Source organism: Mustela nivalis (assembly GCF_964662115.1).
Source record: "Mustela nivalis genome assembly, chromosome: 8".
NCBI lineage: Eukaryota > Metazoa > Chordata > Mammalia > Carnivora > Mustelidae > Mustela > Mustela nivalis.
The window spans coordinates 50235905-50251850 of NC_139027.1; the positions used below are offsets into that span (position 1 = coordinate 50235905).

The 15946-nt window shown below is 42.9% G+C and overlaps 1 protein-coding gene across 6 annotated transcripts in view; it reads left to right on the top strand.

Annotated features, from left to right (window-relative positions):
- Nucleotides 1-15946, top strand: part of RAB11FIP5 (RAB11 family interacting protein 5) — a 117468-nt gene that overhangs the window by 42389 nt on the left and 59133 nt on the right. For 2 of the 6 annotated variants that reach the window (XM_082745578.1, XM_082745577.1), the window contains 3 exons: nt 2228-2458; nt 2855-3052; nt 6178-6349. The exons of 1 other annotated variant lie outside the window; for it this stretch is intronic. The gene's annotated coding sequence lies outside the window, so the exon portion shown is untranslated. The remainder of the gene's footprint in view (nt 1-2227; nt 2459-2854; nt 3053-6177; nt 6350-15946) is intronic. 3 more of the 6 variants (XM_082745580.1, XM_082745579.1, XM_082745581.1) reach the window with 3 other exon arrangements.

Genomic DNA, 15946 nt, shown 5'->3' on the forward strand with positions numbered 1-15946 from the left:
GGTGTATGAGTGTGTGTGTGCATGCATGAGAAAGAGAGAGAGAGAGAGAGAGAGAGAGAGAGAGAGAGGACATACAATCTTTAAAAAAAACCCACAAATGATCAGATAATACACATAATTTGCTTTTGTTGCCTTTTTCACTTAATGGATCTCAAAGATTTTTACTTTCTTAATTCATATGCTTGATTTATTCTTTTCTGTAGCTACATAGTGTTCCATACCTGGGTGTACCCTACTTTATTTAGCAAACACGTATTGATGATTTCTGTCTTTGAAATTACCATGTTGTCATGAACACCCATGAATGTGTTTCTTGTGCCAGTGTTGAGGCAACTGTAGGATAACTCACAGGTTGGGTTCTTAAAAGAACACTATACTCCGCAGTCACTGGTGGCTCCCTTCCTCCCCTCTTCCTTGGCCCATAGCATTATGACCTGTGTCCCCACCCCACCAGGGAAACTGCTCTCACCAAGGCCGCCACTGGCCTTCATCCCTCGACCTCCTGGATTCTCTGAGGCAGATAATGTTGCTGACTCCATCCTTCTGTTTCAAACATTCCTTTCCAGGGCTTCTGGTCTCTCTTGGTTCCCCACCTCTCTCATGGTATCTTTCCTGTTTTCACTACCCCGAGCCCTGCTGCAGACATTCAGCGGGATCCACTGGTGTCTCTCCTGCCCCCACATCTTCAGCCGCACTTGCTTCCAGGTAGCTCCCACTTTCTGTCTGCAGTCCTGACCTCTGTTCTCAGTTGTCAGTTTCCGGACCACACTGTGCGATTGACACCCCAGACCTAACGCAGCATCTCACAACTCTCCAAAGCTTGTCCTCACCTGCCTGCCCTGGCTTTATATATGGGTCTGCTATGCTGCCAGGAAACTGGGAGATCTAGTGTCCCCCTTTCATGCACAGACATGCACTGTATCCCCTCACTCTTTTCTTCCGTTAATTATTCACCAAAAGTTGTCCTTCTTATAGTTCTTCCTCTTCTAATCCGAGGACTGATTACACCCTGCATCTGTGATTCTCATAACAATGTGCCAGGGACTGTGCAAGAATTACCAGTCAGATGCACACTCCACCCCATAGCATCTTATAAGAAAGATGCTATTAGCCTTTTAAGGCTCAGATTCAGTAACACGTCTAGGAAGTAGTGGACCCAGGGTTTGCCCCCCCCCCCCAGCCGTCCAGAGCCTGTGCTTGTGACTATACCACTGTACCTTCTTACTCACCGAGACTGTCTTATTATGGATCATCTGGCCCCCAGACCTTACCAAGTCCAACTGTCACTCAGCTCACAGACTGATCTTCCTAAAATACTGCTCTAATTACACCACAGCTCTGATCAAATAAGTGACTTCACTGCCTCTAAATAGAGCCCTGATGCCAGGCTTGCCACTCAAGGCCCTCTGTGCCCTGGGCTCAATCTGCCCATCCCCACCCCCCACGTGCACACAAACCTCCAGCTGTTCTGGTGTATCTTCTCATTCCCACATGTCCATCCTGGCTCACACATGACCTTGCTGGGCGTGTCATCACCCCTCTTCTCAACCAGATCTGTCCCCTCCCTTATGGCTTAGGTAAATGCCACCTCTTCCAAAGTTCCCCACATCACAGAGAAAATACTACCTTAAAAAGGGAATGCCCTCAACACTTGCCCCAGAACTCCTTCTCTCCTTTAACTTCTCTCCTCTTTAACATGAATTCCAGCCTCTGCTCCCACTCCAACCAGTCCTATCTTCCCAGAGATCTCATTTTAGAAATTATGCTGGACTGAAACCAGTTTGACCAAAATCAATCTGAACAGAATAGCTATTTTTTAAAAAAAGATTTTTATTTATTTATTTCACAGACAGAGATCACAAGTAGGCAGAGAGCAGACAGAGAGAGAGGAGGAAGCAGGCTCCCTGCTGAGCAGAGAGCCGGATGTGGGGCTCAATCCCAGGACCCCGGGACCATGACCCGAGCTGAAGGCAGAGGCTTTAACCTGCTGAGCCACCCAGGCACCCCCAGCATAACTATTTTGTTAAGAAAAAAAAAAAAAAAGAATATTCCAGAGTCATTTAAAATTCAATTTCTTTATGTTTGGATAATGAATAGGTTTACATTGTTAAAAATTCTAAAGATAAAAAGGATACAAAGTAAAATCCCCCCCTTCCATCTCCCAGCCATCTGATTTTTTTTTCTCACAGGAAACACACATTATTAGTATCTTTTTTTTTTTTTTCAGATCTATTTTGTGGGGAGACTTTCTCCTCAAGTGTGGGCTGGACTTCAGGGCTTATTTGTGGTGTAGACTTCCAGGACTAGGGAAGCCTTCCCCCTTGCCATGCTCTTACAACACACTTGAGTTGCCATGTCGCAAGCACCCTCAAGTAGCCTCTGGAGAGACAAGGAACCGAGGTCTCCTGCCAACAGCCACGTGAGGGAGCCATCCTGGAAGCAGAACCTCCAGCCTCGGGTGAGCTTTCAGATAATCACAGTGCCCACCAACATTTGACAGCAACCTTGTGAGATACCATGAGCCAAAACCTCCCCAGCTGAGCTCTTCCCAAATTTCTGGCCTACAGAAATGGTGTGATAACACAGAAGTTGCTTGTGTCTCCCAGTAGTCACCAAGAACTCTGACTTTTCTAATACTGAACCATTGTTCCCAGGGGAGAGATACGTAGTTAGGTCTTGTGAGCCTTTGGTCACATTTTCAACTGATCAGTATATAACCTTGTTCCATGTGTGTTTCTGTTTAAGAACACCATATTTAATATATATTATCAATTTGTTAACGTTGAATTCATGGCCAACAGCACTATAATTTATGGATGAACAAGGGTTATCTAACGCACATTTTTTCTGTAAGCTTCCTCGTGCTGAAGACCGTTAGATGGAGCCTAAGCACCATACTTGGGGGCTATTTTGTGGGAAATCACCCATAAAAAGTACAGAAATGTGAAGAACATGGCACTAAGAAGACTGTGACAAGGGTACCCGTTGACAGTAGGAGAGCTGAAACAAGAAGGGGGAGCATCAGCTGGTTCAGTCTCAGCCGGGAAGGTGAGTATAAATTTCTCCTTGCTCAGAGCCTAGCTGCTGAAAAGTATTTTCAAGTATTGATTTTGAGCTTATAAATTAATTTTAGCAAGTGAGTAAGTTCACAAATACAGAATACATGAATAATGAGGACTAACTGTAAATATCTGTTGTTTGAAGCTACTAAGAACTGGGGTAATTTGCTCTGCAGCAGGAGGGATATAAAACACTTACCCTAATATACATGCTGTGATCCCAGTTCTTGCCAAATAATGATATAAGCATAGAAAAGGATTTGGAACCAAAAATACGAATATGAGTGACTTTGGATAAGTGGAATTATGGGTGTTTTTTGAGAGCCATTGTTTGATGGTATATTCTGATTTCTCCTGAAGAAAGTATGTATTACTTTATGATAAGAAAACATAGCAAGACATTTAAAATGATCTTGTTACAGGTTGTGTTTGTTTCAATTAGTTACCTATTATCAGACAATGATTTTGCAGTAAATCCCATATTGTTAGACATTCATATGACATAACCAATCCCTTCTTGGATATTTAAGTAGTTCCATCCCATCTCAAACCAGATTACTTTTGGATCAAAATTTTGGGGGCCACATGTTATAGTTCCTATTCTATCACTCTCTGTGGTCCTTTATCTTTAACCTCCACTCTTTGATTCCTTCCCAATCCTTGCTCTGGTTTTTCCCATTAAAACAAACAACCCTCTTCTTTCCCCAAAAAGCTACATTCACAGCTTCCCTTTCCTCACCCCCAAACTCTTGGTCCACTGTGGTACACCTTGTGCTGTATCCATTCAGCAAAAGTGTTCCCCCATGTCCTGTGGCTACGTCTAATAGATACTCCTTGGGTCCTTTATTGCCCTAGGATTTTCTGCTTTTGCTCCCTCCCTGTCTCTTCTGGGTTTCCACACACTGCCTCCCTTTCTCCCTGTCTTCCTGCTCCTCGGTGGCCCCTTTAGAGCCAGCGCTCTTGGGCCTTGGTCCTCTTCCCTCCTCATTCTACACCCCCTCCCTGAGGAGCTCCCTTCCCCCCTCGGCTTCAGTTACACCTGTATGTTGAGGGCTTCCATCAGGCCCCGTCAGCTGTCTGGTGTCGAGCCTGAACTCCCACCTGTAGGTCAGCTGTCCTCCGGGCCTCTCACTTGGATGTCTCAGAGTCACGACACCCGGCTTGCCCCCACAAGGCCCATCATCCCCATCCCCTAGTCTCTTCAGCTTCTTCTTCCCTGTCGCCATTCCAGTCTCTCATGTGAGGAGCTTGGGAGTTACTTCCTCTGTTCCTCAGACTCCTCAAAAGTGCCTGACACTCAGGAGCGTTCAATTCGTATTAATTTTATGACTTAATCAACCACCAAGCCCAGCTGATTCCACCTTTTGAGTGACTGTAAAAACGGTGGGCCTCCCTCCACCACCTTCTATTGTCTGTTATTTCTGTTTATCCATTACTCTGTGGGCCCTATCTCGGAGGCAGCAGAGCTGTGAACCCAGGACACCCGAATAAGATGCTGTGAGAGTGTGAAATCTAGCCTGCTCTCTGGGCACCAGGCAGTGGGACCTGGCACAGAGCAGCCCCATCCTCCTCCATCCAAGGGGAAGGGGTGCCTTTGAAGCTGCCTATCCTCAGGGCTGCCTCCGAAGGGGCATTTCTTTCTAGACACTGAAAAGCAAGATGAGATCCATCCCTGTCCAGTGTCTGGTCCAGCAGGATGCACACCCACCTTACACTGGGTCGGAATGACTGAGCCCAAGAGAAAAGGGACTCCTGCCTTCGGGAGGTCCCATGCCAGCTGTGAGCTCGGACAGGAGGGAGGAGCAGCGTGCATGGTGAAAACAGGGCGGCAATGAGGATGGCCAGGGTCTGGGAGAGGAGGGGGTGACTACTATCTTCGCTGCTAGCCGACCTCCCCAAAGGGCAGCCATTGCTGACTGGGGCAAAGCGACCTTATCCCACCAACACACAAGTCCAAGAAGCCCCTCGTTCAGGCCAGCCACTCTGGGAACGTAGCCGCTGGAAGGAATTGTAGTTCTCCAAATGACCAGCAGAGGGCGAGCTCAGTTCGCCTCTGCTCCGTGCGGGGCGGGGTGTGTGAGATAAGCTCTGAGGGGAAGGTTCCCAGAAGCCACAGAATGTGGGGAGCGAGTATGAGGGAGATATGAGCTTGACTTCCACGCTTCTCTCATGTATGACGTCCCAAACTCATGAATAGAGGAGAGGAGAGGTGGGGTGGTAGTCAGGCAAAGCGAGTGGGTTTTGAACCTGTGGAATGTGACCTCCTGTGGGAGATGTGTACTGAGAAATTAGGACACAGTTCTGGAGCGATGAGGGAAGACTGGAGTTAAATAAGCAGATTTGGGGTCACAGGGCAATGGTACAATGCCTGAAGTATTGCCCATGGAGCATGAGCAAGAATTATTTATTTATTTGACAGACAGAGATCACAAGCAGGCAGAGAGAGAGAGAGAGAGAGAGAGAGAGGAGGAAGCAGGCTCCCTGCTGAGCAGAGAGACTGATGTGGGGCTCGATTCTGGGACCCTGGGATCATTCATGACCCTAGCCGAAGGCAGAGGCTTTAACCCACTGAGCCACCCAGGTGCCCCAAAATATACTATTTCTGATGAAAACTAGAAACTATAAAATACAGTGCATATACACTTAAAATAGTTAAAATGGTAAATTTTATGTTATGTATATTTTATACAATAAAAAATAAGAAATTCTATAGGATTTAAATTAATTTTTTTTAAAGTTGCACCATCCATGAAGAAAACTCTTAAGCATTGCTTGAAAGAAGAAAAGTGAAATAAATGAAGAGACACACCATGTTCCCAGATGCTGTTATTGTTTGGTATTTTAAGTCTGTTTTTACGCCCTGCGACCTAGACATGACTGGAATTATTTTATATGGACCACATGACCCACATGTTTACCGATTTCTCTGTTCACCTTTCCTTCTTAAGTCTCTGCCTTTCCTTCTAGGATTATTTTCCTTCTTCCTGAAAGAACATTCTTCAGCAGTCTCATAGTACAGATTTACTAGTGCTGAACTCAGTTTTTGTTTATCTAGAGATGTCCCTAGTTCACCTGGTTCTTCTTTTTTTTAAAAAAAGATTTTATTTATTTGTCAGAGAGAGAGAGCACAAACAAGGGGAGCGGCAGGTGGAAAGAGAAACAGTCTCCCCGCCGAGCAAGAAGCCCAACGTGGAACTTCATCCCAGGACCCCGGGACCATGACACTGAGAGGAATGGCAGACGCCTAACTGACTGAGCCACTCAGACATCCCTCACCTGGTTCTTCAAAGGTAGTTTTGCTGAATATATAACTATTGTGACCGTTACTTCCTCCTAATCCTTCAGTATATTATATTGCTATCTTCTCTATTCCACTCTTGCTGTTGACAAATCTTTGTCAGCTTAACTGCTGTTTATTTGTGGGTGATATGACTTTCCTTTCTGATGGCCTTTAAAAAGGTTTTTTTTTTAATGGAGAATTTCAAATGCACCCCAAAGTAGAGAGAAGAGTTTAATGAACTTCCACATTTCTAACACCTGGCATCAACATTTAACAATATTTTGTCAACAGTGTTTCCTCTAATCTATCTCCCCTCCCTGAGGCATATTTTGGTTTTGTTTATTCTGGAGCCTTTAAAGCAAATTCCATGGGTGCCTGGCTGACTTAGGCGGTAAAACATGTGACTCTTGATCTCAGGGTGGTGAGTTCAAGCACCATGTTGGATGTAGAGATTACTTAAAAAAAAAAAAAGTTAAAAAAAGAAAGCAAGGGCGCCTGGGTGGCTCAGTGGGTTAAGCCGCTGCCTTTGGCTCGGGTCATGATCTCAGGGTCCTGGGATTGAGGCCCGCGTCGGGCTCTCTGCTCAGCGGGGAGCCTGCTTCCTCCTCTCTCTCTCTGCCTGCCTCTCTGCCTACTTGTGACCTCTGTCTGTCAAATAAAAATAAATAAAATCTTAAAAAAAAAAAAGAAAGCAAATTCCAGATATATCTATATCTATATCTATCTATATATATATCAGACTGTGTCCTTGATAGTTAATGATCTTTTGCTTTATTTCTATGTTAATCTCTTAATATCATCTAATTCCTCATGCATGTTTAAATTTCTCTGATTGTCCCTGAACTTTTTACAGTTGGTTTGCTTGACTCAGCATTCTGGCAAAATGCTGTCATAGCTGCACTCCTATTGCATTATGCTAAGAGGCACATTGTGTTTGGGTTATTGTGCTTTGATGTTAAATGCATCCATTACTGAATTAGAGGGTGTGAAGTGGTGATTTCCTTCTAATTCTGTTATTCCTTATCCATTTATTAGATGGTATTAATCTATTAGAAATGTCTCATCAACTCGTTGATTGAAATGCAGTTGATGTTTCAAGGTAATTATTGAGGGTGTGTGTGTGAGATTATCAAATTATGGAAGTTTGTATATTTCACGTGCTCAATATGCAATCATTATTACTTATTATGATTTCTTTTTTTTTTTTAAAGATTTTATTTATTTATTTGACAGAGAGAGATCACAAGTAGGCAGAGAGGCAGGCAGAGAGAGAGGAAGGGAAGAAGGCTCCCTGCTGAGCAGAGAGCCTGATGCGGGACTCTATCCCAGGACCCTGAAATCATGACCTGAGCCGAAGGCAGCAGCTTAACACACTGAGCCACCTAGGCGCCCCACTTATTATGATTTCTGATGTGAGATTATCCCATCTTTAGCAAGTATTCCTTCAGGTTGGCTTCTGTATCTTTTAACATTACTCTGGTAGTTATTGACAATTTTATTACTTTAAGAGTTAATGAAATCTCCCAGGTACATCTTGTATATTTCCTGTCCTAGAACTGGAATCAGCCATTTCTCCGGGGAACCTCATTCTTTTTAGTGAGAAATGGTATTTAGAGAGCAAACTTTGGTTGTTGAGGGTGCTTATTGATGCTGGGTTGTCACATCTACAGAGAACAGAGCTGGAAAATACCTATTGTACCTATTATTTAGAAAGAAAAATAAGGCATGAGTTCATATTGATGTTTCCAATTCAATTTTAAGATTACAAAGGTTTTTAACCAAACTTAAAACAATTTTTTCAGGGGCGCCTGGGTGGCTCAGTGGGTTAAATCCTCTGCCTTTGGCTTGGGTCATGATCCCAGGGTCTTGGGATGGAGCCCCACATAGGGCTCTCTGCTCAGCAGGGAGCCTGATTCCTCCTTTCTCTCTCTGCCTGCCTCTCTGCCTAGTTCTGATCTCTATCTGTTAAATAAATAAAATCTTTAAAACAAAACAAAACAATCTTTTCATCTCTGGCTGCTTTTACAACTCTCCCTTTGTCTTTAGTATTCTTCAGTGTCCTTATAAGCATTTGGGGCAGATTTCTTCTTATTTATCTTGTTTGCTATTACGTTGTGAATCATGTATTGTAAGTTCATTTATTTCATCAGTTCTGGAACACTCTTCCTTTTTCTCTTCCTATATTGCTTCTATTGCATTCTTTCCATAATGCCCTCCTGCAATTTTAATTAGACAGATGACAGGCTTTTTCATTCTGTTCTCCATAGCTCTTAAATCTTCTGCCACAGTTTTCTTCTCCCATTTCTATTTGTTGTGTTTTAAGTAATTCCTTCAGCATTTTTTGTCACTATTTCTCTTTTCAGCTGTGTCTAATCTGTGTTTAATTGTCAATGTTCTCAATGAGGTGCTTTTTTAATGGTGGTGTTAATATATGTTTATTGATGAGAAACCAGAGGAAGATTACATTTCATCACCAGCTGAGAGATTAATTAAATTATTTTATGTACATAAAAAGAATATTATGAAGTCTTTTACTGGTATTCATGAAAAAATACAATGTATTAAAAATAATGTATAAATAAAAACAAAAAAAAAAGAGGGGTTGCTCTAGACTAAGAGAAATTTAAGAGACACAATTACCAAAGGCAATATGTGGGTCCTAATGCAAATAGACTTTTTTTTTTGTTTTTTTTTGAAAGCAGAAGGGTAAAGGCGCCTGGGTGTCTCAGTGGGTTAAGCCTCTGCCTTCAGCTCAGGTCATGATCTCAGGGTCCTGGGATGGAGCCCTGCTTCGGGCTCTCTGCTTAGCAGGGAGTCTGCTTCTCTTTCTCTCTCTCTGCCTGCCTCTCTGCCTACTTGTGATCTTTCTCTGTCAAATAAATAAATAAAATCTTAAAAAGAGAGAGAGGAAGAGTGGGGAGAGGCAGATGGGGAGGGAGAGAGGGTCTTATGAAGGCTCCCTGTTGAGCATGGAGCCCAACGCAGAGCACAGTCTCACAATCTGAGATCACGACCTGAGCCAAAATTAAGAGTCAGATGCTTAACCAACTGAACCACCCAGGCACCTCCCCCGCAAGAAAGACAATTTTGAGACAGTTGGGGAAATTTGAATATGATTCTAGTATTAGGGAATTCCCAGGAATTATTGTTAATTTTGTTAAATGTGATAATGGCATTATGTGTGTATAAGAAAACAGCTACATATTTTAGAGATGTATTAAGTATAGAATTTATTTAAAAATATTTCAGCAGCAGCAAACATGCACCACATACAAGAGGTAAAGATGATGCAAGTTTGACAAAATTTTGGTGATTGTTGAATCTGGGTAAGAACCGTATGGGAATTCATTACACTCTTCTTCCCACTTTTTGAGTATATTTGAAATTGTCCATAGTAAGTTATTTCTTAAATCTTTAGGGAAAGGCTATTATACTATATCCTGTTAATATCTACAAAATCTCCCAAGTCTTACTGTGATAGAATGCTTTACAAATTCTGTCTGAATAATTTTTTTAAAAAGACTTTATTTATTTATTTGACAGACAGAGATCACACGTAGGAGGGAGGCAGGCAGAGGGAGAGGAGGAAGCAGGCTCCCTGCTGAGCAGAGAGCCCATGTGGGGCTCCATCCCAGGACCTTGAGATCATGACCCAAGCTGAAGACAGAGGCTTTAACCCACTGAGACACCCAGGTGCCCCTGTCTGAACAATTTTTGATTAGTCTTTTTTATTTATCTCTCACAGTAATAATCGATAAAAATGCTGTGTAAGATTCTCAAAATGTCATTACTTTGGGATCACTGCAGTAGCATATATGGTAGATGTCACCACCATCACCCAAACAAAACAAAACATGCTGCCTTCTTCTATGTGAAGACTAGTAAAACATCTCACCTAAATTTTCTTGATTTTTTTTATATTCCAATATGAGGCTCATTTCTGAAAATATTAATGCTTTTGCTGCCAACCTTCCAACTCAGCTATAAGATTTTTTTTCTGATATATGTGATAACAGTGATATATGTTCACTATGCAAAATGTTTACGACACATAAAAAGATAGACGAGGGAGAAAAAGCACATTTAGTCAAAATGCCCATATGCTGCACTGAGTAGTACTGAAATATATTTCCTATCATCCTTTCAAATATATATGGTCTTACTAAATACTAACTGAATACAGGAGAATATGCATTACATATGTGTAAAACGCAAGGAATAAAAGCAAAATGAACATCAGGGGATCCACCACTTAGTTAGTAAACCACAGCTTTTGAAATCCTTGCTGCTCTTTCCAGATCCCTGTTCCTTTTCTTCCCAAGGACATTAAGGTGTTTGGACTTTTGTGTTTTCATTTCTCTACTTTTCTTTAGAGCTTATCACATATATATTAAGCAGTTTCATATGGTCCAAACTGGTATCCACTCTTAGGCAATATATATTTTTTTATTTAGTTTGGCTTTGTTATAAATCACACTGGAGTTGTTTTTCTGCAGTTTGCTTTTTCACGGTCATGAGACTTGTTCCTGTTGGTTTGTATAGCTCTATGTCTTTCTTCTCCCCACTCAAATGTGTTGCATGGGCTGCCGTCTTCTCTATTTTTCTTTTTTCTTCCACTGACACAGGATTACACTCTTATTTCTGTGCATAATTTGTATAATTGAGAGAAGAGTATGGATATAACTGATATTTCTATTTGTTTGTTTTCTTTTTTCTTCTTTTTTGAGATTTTTCTCATTTCCACTGAACCCAGCAAAAACGTCATGTTTTGTGTGGTCTCTTATTATTTTGTAGTGGGGGGCCCTTCCTCAGGGCCCTTCCAGGCTATACTCCTGGAAGCAGGAGCCTGTAGCACAATTTGTAGAATTCAGATGTGGAACAAACTGAACGTCCATTGGTAGGGCAACAATTGAATGAACTATGGATTACTGGTACAGTGGGCCACTCTGGAAGAGTTTAAATCAAGAACAGATGGATCTGTGTGTAATGACATGGAGAACTGCTAATACAGTGAAATGAATAAAATAAGCCAGAACTCTATGTGGCATGATCCAATTTATATGTTAGAAAAATTCCCAAGTCAGGGATGCCTGGCTGACTCAGTCGGTTATGTCCGACTCTTGGTTTTGGCGCAGATCATGATCTCAGGGTTGTAAGACTGAGCCCCACGTGGACCTCTGTGCTCAGCAGAGAGTCTGCTTGGAATTCTCTCTCCCCCTCCCCTTATGCCCCTCCCCACCGCTGGTGTGCTTGTGCACTCTCTAAAATGAATAAATAAATCTTTTTTAAAAAATGCAAAAGTCTAAGTCAATATACATGGAGGCAAATAAATAGAAACAGGCCTTGAAGAGTCCCTAGCCATGTGTTAATAATAGTTACCTCTGGGAGCAGGAGGAAGCTCAAATAGGAGTGGGGGGCTAAAGGCTGAGTTTTTATATACATCGGTGTGCTCGCCTCGGCAGCACATATACTAAAATTTATATACATCGGTATGGTTTGATTTCTCCTTTTTTTTCTGGTACAAGAATACACTTACATATTACTTCTGCAAATTCACTGTTAAAAGGGAAGTTTTCTGCAGTGTCAATTGCCTCAGAGAGGCCAAGGCAGGACTGCAGAGTCCACTGAATTCGGCACCAGAGGTTACTGGTGACTTCATGAAGAGCTGCTGCTGAGGTGGATGGCAGGCTGCAGGGGTGAGGAGAGAGCCAAAAGCAGCATCGAGATGGGAAGTGCACCTGTGTAAAGGGGCAGTGGGGCAGAGAGGAGGAGCAGGTGAGTAAAGGTTCTTAGAAGATAGAGTTTGGGAGCAAAGACATCTGCCTGAACCAGGTGTGAAGGATGAGATTTGGCTCTGAACAGGAAAACAGGAAACTAGTGACAGAGTCCTGAAGGATCAGGAACAGGGTGCCTGGGTGGCTCAGTGGGTTAAGCCTCTGCCTTCGGCTCAGGTCATGATCTCAGGGCCCTGGGATCCAGCCCCACATCAGGCTCTCTGCTCAGTGGGGATCTTGCTTCTTCCTCTCTCTCTCTACCTACTTGTGATCTCTGTGTCAAATAATAAATAACATCTTAAAAAAAAATGAAGGATCAGGAACAGGTTGAGAATGGTAGATGGGTCAGGATGGTTTGTTCAGGGAGCAGCCCATGCTTATTATTCCAGGACATCTGTGGCTCATTTATCTGAGTGTGTGTCCTTGCATGTGATGCCTTGTGTGTGTCGGTCAAGGAACCTTGCAGAGTAGGATCACTGAGGTTGAATGGTGGACCCTTGTTTCGGGCAGGGGCAGAGGAGATTGCCGGGCCAGCTTGAGAGTGTGCTGTCAGAGGCAGGTTAAGTGATGCCTCGTGGGTTCCAGTTGCATCCGGCTGAATAAGGAAGAGAATGAGGAAAGAAAGCACCTGATACCATGCCCGGCGCATTTGTAGATGGTCTGTCAGTACTCCTTGACTGTTGTCAAGGGATTAGAAGGCTCAGCAAGATTGAAGAGCACCCGTGTTGTGAGACTAAGGGTGTAAAAAATGGAGGGGTAGGAGGTCATGGTCAGAAAGTGGGATATTGAGAAGTTGTGATTTCGACAGTGGGATGGTTTTGGTCATGACCAAAGCTCAGCTAGGGCTGGATGGGCTGGGTTAGGGGGCAAGGTCTGTTTAGGAAATCACAGAACAGGAGGGTTTTATGAGTGTTGGGAGATCTTAAGAATTGGAGTGTCCTCCCCTTCCTAATAGTTCTCAGCTTTTCTAGTTTTTGTCTCTGACCTCCCTCCTCATTGGTCTTTGATTGCACATTCTCCTTTCCCTGTGCCTTCCCTTGCCATTTGGTTAACTTCCTGGCTGAGTTGGAGAGTGCCTGAGCTCCTGGGCACACCTACTGCCAAGTACTTACAACACCTCCAGATCTGCTGCCTCCTGATTCCTAGATCTTCATCCTGTGCGTGGGCTGTTCCTCAAGTCCTTGAGATTCTTGTGATGACGGGAGCACCTATTCGCCTGCTCAGAGAGAGAGAGAGGAACTATTACAGTTAGAATTATTAGGTATTTTACAGTTGTTCAGAACCTGTGACTTGCCAAAAGGTTTTCAGAAGCACCATTTCTTTCTACTCGCATTATCTCAGGAAGTTAACAGGATACAGCAAATATGAGCTGAGGGAGTCTGGTGGGTGGGGCAGGAGATGGCACCTGACTGTGGAGGCCAAATCTCAATCTATGGTTGGAGTCTGAGCTTTAGATATGCTGGGCCAGACAATTGAATTTTGTGGGACCCCCAAAGTGAAGAGTCTCACCAGGACTGACTCATACTGACCAAACCGATGAGAAATTGGTACACACGCCAGATCTAAATTTTTATTTACAGTAAGGACTATATGTGCCTCGTATATCTACAATCCTGCCCCGGGAGATCTCATCCAGGCTCATGGCTTGAAAAAGCACGTATGCCCTGATGTTCCCAAGTATGTATCTCTAGGCCTAGTCTGTTCTCTTCCTTATCTATCCAAAGGTCTAGTTTATCTCTCCTTTGAGTTGACTACTAGGCATCTCTTGGCTGCTCCAGTTCCTGCCAAGATGAGAATTCACTTGGGCTGCTGGCTTCCTCCCTGAACTAAACACAGGAGGAATTATAGAGGGCAATGCGGAATCCAGGAAATAGCAACAAAGAAGAAATGCCTGGGGAGCTAAAAGGCTGTTTAGAACTAGACTGTGTGCGTGTGTGTATGTGTGTGTGGGTGTGTGTGTGTGCGCGCGCGCACATGCTTGCACACAGAGTAGCTACAGCCTGAGGCAGAGGTGACAGTAATCGTAAGGACACAAGAAAAATGGACTTTCAGCTCTTGCTTCTCCCACACCTTTGCACTAGACAGACATTGCTTGCCTTCACTGCAGAACTGCAGAGACAGTGGCTCAGACCATGGTCAGGGTGTCTGTGGGGAGGAACTTAGAGCAGCATGAAAGCCCTTTCAGGGTCAAGAGTTGATAAATTAGGGGAACAACTTTTTTTTTTTTTAAGATTTTATTTATTTGACAGAGAGAAATCACAAGTAGATGGAGAGGCAGGCAGAGAGAGAGAGGGAAGCAGGCTCCCCATGGCGCAGAGAGCCCGATGCGGGACTCGATCCCAGGACCCTGAGATCATGACCTGAGCTGAAGGCAGCGGCTTAATCCACTGAGCCACCCAGGCACCCCAGGGGAACAACTGTTTTTGAGTATATCTTCACTACCTCACCCTTTGTCCTCTAAATATTGAGGCTGGCCCTCCCAATCACTGCAGGCAGCTTCCTTTCAGCACAGGTTGGAAAGTAAAATCGAGGCCCCAAGTAGTTTTTGGCCAGGTGAAGTCAGTTAGAACTGATGCCATGCGCTTGTTTGATGCCTGCGGTGCCCCACTCGAGATCTGAGTCCCTGTTCTCTCCTTGAACTTGACAGCCTAACTGATACTGAGTGGCCTTCAGTCCCTCCCCAAAAGGCAGTATGGAGCAGAGTAGACAATACCCTTGGGGAATATGGGCTCACAAGCCTAACTAGTGGGACACTCAAAGCATAAAATTAAACCGAAAGGAAAGTAAAATGCATCATGCATAACATCAGAAACAGGAGGATGAAAGCAGGTGTATTAGTACACATGGACCAAGAAGTTCACATCAGCTCTATAAATATACAAGTCATATTAGCAGGGGAAAATTTTTTTTAAAAGAGCCAAATGAAAATATTAGGAATGAAGAAGGTAATATTTGAAATAAAGAACACAAAAAGTGAGATATATCACAGGTGAAAACTAAATTAATTGGAGATGATCATATTGAGAAACACTCCAAGAAAGACTCATTAAATACTGAGGAGATGAAAACTAAAAGTTAGGGTGAGGAAGGTAGAGTTAGAAAGCCCACATCTGTAGCAGAGTTCAGAAGGAAAAAAAATGAAAAGGGATAGAAGAGTATATTTGAAGAAACAATAGACACACATTTTTCAGGTTTAAAAAAAGGTGAATGATCAAACAAATAAATAAAACTAAAAAAGAAGAAGAAGAAGAAGAAGGATGAATGACCTCATCTTGAAAGGGCTGTAGAGTGGAAAATGAAGGAGAGAAGGGAAAACCCACACAAGGTACCAGATGGTAAAATCTAAAAACACCAAAGAGAAAACTTTGAAAGTACTAGATCAACATTAGATCTCTCATTGACAACACTAGGTGTAAGAAGATAGTGGAATAATATTTCTTAAGTACTTAAAAAAAAATAACTTTGAACTGATGCTTTTACATCCAGCCAGGTTGTCATTCATATATGAAAAAAATTCTGAGGCAGCCAGGCCTCAAAATGCTCACCATAAAAAGACCCACATTGAAAAGCATCTCTGGAGGGCCAGAAAGCAAGGACACATGAAAAGATAAATGGAGTGACTTCAGATGGTTTAACCTAATATATAAAGCAAACTGTTCAACAGACATTAACAATTGTTAAATCGAAGTGGAGGGATATATTGCTGTTCATTGTATCATTTCTACTTCTCTGGAAATTTGGAAACTTTCATGGTGAAAAAAGTTTTAAAACATTTGGAGGCAATACACAAATAAGAAAAGACACAAACCCAGGAGACTTTTCAAGAAATATAT